The following is a 4429-nucleotide window of genomic DNA, read 5'->3' as shown; positions in this document are numbered from 1 at the left end:
ATAATTAACCCCACCCATGGGGTAAGTTGTAACATTTCTCTGCAGCTACTTTTGGAGGAATTAACAGTAGAACGGTAGGTCCTAAGAACAAACTTCAAGTTTTCATTTGTAGAAGAGATATGTATGTTGTGTGTGTAAAAATATGATCAATCTAACTCAAATAGTTTTGTCAAATATATAGCCTAAACCAAAAAGTGTCAGGTTGTGCCTTGCTCCCCTACTTGAGCTGACAGGGCTGTGGTGTCACATGTGACAAATAAGGTTTGGAACCACTGGTGTCGAAGATGGGCCCACCACCCTCCTACCTAAGTTCAAAATCCCCCTTCTCCCCTGGTTGCTTCCACCCTGCACACATATATAAAAATGCAAACAATGATAGAATGTACTGCGTAACAGATATTCACTTTTCCCCCAGTCCACCTTTTTCATTTTTTGTTGGAACATTTCCACAGAGCCAAATCCAATCAGACATGCAGGAGGGCTGCATGGGGGTGGAGAAAGAGAGTGACAGGAAAATGCAAAAAGAAAGGTCGCATTTCACGCTGCCATCTATCATTTTTACAGTTGGGGTTGCAGACTTTGGGATTTGCACGTTTTAGCAGTGTGGAGTGGGTGGTAAAGGGGCGGTGGAGGTGCCAAGGGAGTGTGTGTGCATATGTGTGTGTGTGTGTGTGTGTGTGTCATACTGCACAAGGGGAGTGTGCGCTTTTAAGATAAACTGGTCTGATGAAAGAGGAGCCCTCGGCCTTGCAGTGGCCCCCATCATCCATCTGGTGATGTCACCTGCGAGTGTGTGTGTGCACCTGCATTTGTCTGTTGGTGTGTGGAACTTCAGTCTATTAAGTGACCCCGCAGTAAGGCCTTTGGGAAGGAAGGGGGGTGAATATAGCCTGTCAGGTGGAAGGATGATGCTTCTCAGCTCTCCTCGGCCCCAAATCCATTTATGTAAGTGCGTGCACGCTCACACATGTGCACCGCAAGTATAAGTGTGTTGTAGTATGAAGCTCTTGTCAAAGATAGACCCCACCCATGTTAAGGGGGGACCTGAAAGGTCTCAGAACATGGCAGGAGGAAAGGAGAGGGAAAGAAGAAAAAGAGTGAAGGAGACATTTAGGGGCCCAGAGTGCCAGAGGTATCATTACCATTCCATTTCACTTGATGAAACCCATTTGGCTGGATTAGTTTCACACTCTCAATGGGACCCCGAGGTGAAGGGAGCCTCCCATCAGGATTAGTGAGCTGCAGTGAGCTGCAGACAGCCGGGTGATGAAGAGGAAGAAGAACCTCTGTGTACTGGCTCCGCCTTTCTCCACAACAAAGGGACACTGCTTGTTTCTGCAGACTAACAGAGGCGGTGCTTCATGCTTCGCAAGCGACAGATGTGTGTGTATGTGTGTGCGTTAACGAGAGAAAGTGTATGTGGACTGAGAGCCAGCCAAGTTGCCAGTCTGAATGAGAATGAAGGACGTTGATTGGACTTGCCAAATTGGAGGGGATATTAAATCTAGGAAGCAAAACCACTTGATAATGGGTTTTTGTGGCACTGTGTGTGAGAGACTGTGCATGTATAAAAGCATGTGTGTGTGATTGCATGTACGAATGTGTATACGTGAGTGTATGTGTTTGCGTGTTTGTGTTCACACCTGTGGGCTCTGTCATCTTTGGTCCTAATTATCTGCAGCATAAATCAACGGTGGGTGCGTTGCCATAGCAGCCAGCGGTAGGCAGGGTGCTGGTGATGGTAGCAGGAGAGCACCAGAGCTATTTCATTAACCTTTAAAGGACTTGGTATTTATTTTAGTAGCAGCACTATGAATATAAATTTGTCATTTTGAAAGGGAAATTACCAGGTAATAAAAAGTCTGAGGACTCTGCTGAGATCTCTCTCTCTCTGCCGAGGTCTCTCTCTCTCTGCCAGTTTTAGCCACACTAACTGTGCAGCTCTGGGAATGGCAGTGTCGGTAAATCTGTTGGACAGTTGGTCGTATAAATATTTCAACAACTATTGGATGCATGACCATGAAATTTGACATTAACATCCATGTCCCCATCAGGATTAATTCTAACAACTTGATGACTTTTCTGACTTTTCATCTGGCACCATGATCAGCTCAAAATTTTAATTCATCCAATACACTGTCAGACAGTGAACATACAGCATAGCCACACTCACAGAAAACTGAGCTTCTTACCTGCCTGTCAAACAGAAATAAAGTATAAACCTTCTCGAGACAGTCCAGATCTGATTGGAGTTCTGTGAGGATCAATAGATTTGAAGTCCAGCAGCTGCTCTGCTGCTTTTCAGCAGGTAACAAGCAGAGTTAGCTGCTAATGGCCACTGCTGCAACCAACAAAAGTTTGAAATGGCAAACTTTGAATGGGCATATCTCATGCCCTGTATGTCGTAGAGACATGAAACTTTGCACAGAGATGCCTCTCCTCATGAGGAACAAATTTGCCTCAAGAACCCATAACTTCCGGTTATATAGATTTTCCGCCATTTTGAATTTTTTGAAAAACACTTAAAATCAGTCTCTTCCTAGGAAGTTTAACCAATCTGACCAAATTTACTAAAACTGAGCTTCTGTAAGCCAATGAATATTGCGGAGGGCGTGGCTCATCACATAAAGGTGTATAACATCTCAAGGGTTTCACCAATCACCACGCAACTTTGTAGGCATATGACCACACATAATCTGAGGGGACCCCTCCATTATTGACCCGATCAAACAAAATGGGGGCGCTAGAGAGTTAATTTCTTATCTAGGCCTAATACCTAATAATTTAACTCTAATTGGCAACTGGGTGGCGCTATAACAACAGAAAAATGCTTTAAATTGGCTAAAATGCGACTGACCGCTGTGGCTCCCCCTGTGGCCCAATGTTGTTGTTTTATTTCTAATTTTTTGGTATGACTACGTCATGCAGTACATAATCACGAAAACTGTCAGTGTGTCATTCTGTCAGTCAGTCATTCTGCCTGTCACACTTTTTTCTACTCACTGACGTGGTCAATCTACTGTACTTTCAATAAAGCAATCGTACTATCAAATTCACAAAAAATCTATCTAAATACATTGCTCTTCTTAATGGGTTCAGTTGACTATTTAATCTGCAATTTCCTATGACTTGTATCCGAAACACACACCATGTGAAACTGTACATGGGCAACTGTGCACTCAATGGGTATGGACTAGTGGCTATTATATATATGAATAGTTCCTCAATTGAATATACAGTCACAATATTCTTACATATCCTCATCTGACTTCACCTTATCAGACAACAATTGACACAGGCCCGATAATGACAAGTCTCTCAAATGATGACTGTTCTCTAATGCTTCCAATAACATTTATGATTCTGGCCTCTTCTTGAAGGTCCAGTGTGTAGGACTTAGGTGAATATATCGGTAAACATGGAATACGATACTGATAACTACGTTAGTTTATAATCACCTGAAACTGAGAACATTTGTGTTTTAGTTACCTTAGAATGAGATGTTTAAATGCTCATCTGGAGTGGGTCCTTTATAGTACCCTAAAACAGACAAACCAAACGTTGGCTCTAGACAGGGCCATTCGCATTTTCACGTTTTCCATTGGCTATGGTAGTTCTACTACATGCTTGGTGCACAAAAGAAGTTTCAGTTGGTTGCTATGTTGCAACCTCACCACTAGATGCCACTAAAGCCTACACAATAGACCTGTAAAGAAAACTGTCAGATATACATTTGTAATTTCTCATAATTTTTATTCATTCTGTCAATCCTACTGTTATGGTTTGTATCCACTACTGATGCAAAAAAACAAACAGCTGATACTGATATTGGAATCTTAAAACAGATGACACAGATACTGTAGAACTGTGAGGCTTTGTGCTTTTAAACAGTGGGTAGTTTGTCAGGGATGAATGAGGATTAAACAGGATGCCATCTCAAATAAGATAACAACTTCCATACCAGCCTGTTTTCAATGGCTGCCACTTGTTCAGTGTTCCCTGAGTAAAGTAATGGCAAATCTTCTGACTATCATGCAACCACCTGGACTCAAAAGGGTTGAAAGACTTGTTTTGTGAGATGCCGTGCCAATGCGGTCATGAGTTTTTCATTACATGTACAGCACACAAAGCTGCATGTGAAATCTATATGTTGAATTCCTTTAAATTAAATATCTGCTCAGCCATGGACAGAGGCTAGTCAACAATCACTGTATCCCGTACTGTTGAGAAAGAAGAAAAGACAAAAATGAGAGGGAGGGAGAACATTGCCTCATAAAACACACCTGAGATTCATCACTGAATGTGTAAAACTGAAAATGTATTACCATAAAAGTAGCAGCCATAACATTATTTCCTAGGCTCTCTGCAGAGTTCTCTTACACGCCTATCAGATTCTCCTGTCTGGAAAGAACATCACCAGGAACAGACA

This window comes from Epinephelus lanceolatus, chromosome 15 (assembly GCF_041903045.1).
Source record: "Epinephelus lanceolatus isolate andai-2023 chromosome 15, ASM4190304v1, whole genome shotgun sequence".
NCBI lineage: Eukaryota > Metazoa > Chordata > Actinopteri > Perciformes > Serranidae > Epinephelus > Epinephelus lanceolatus.
This window is presented reverse-complemented; position numbering follows the sequence as displayed.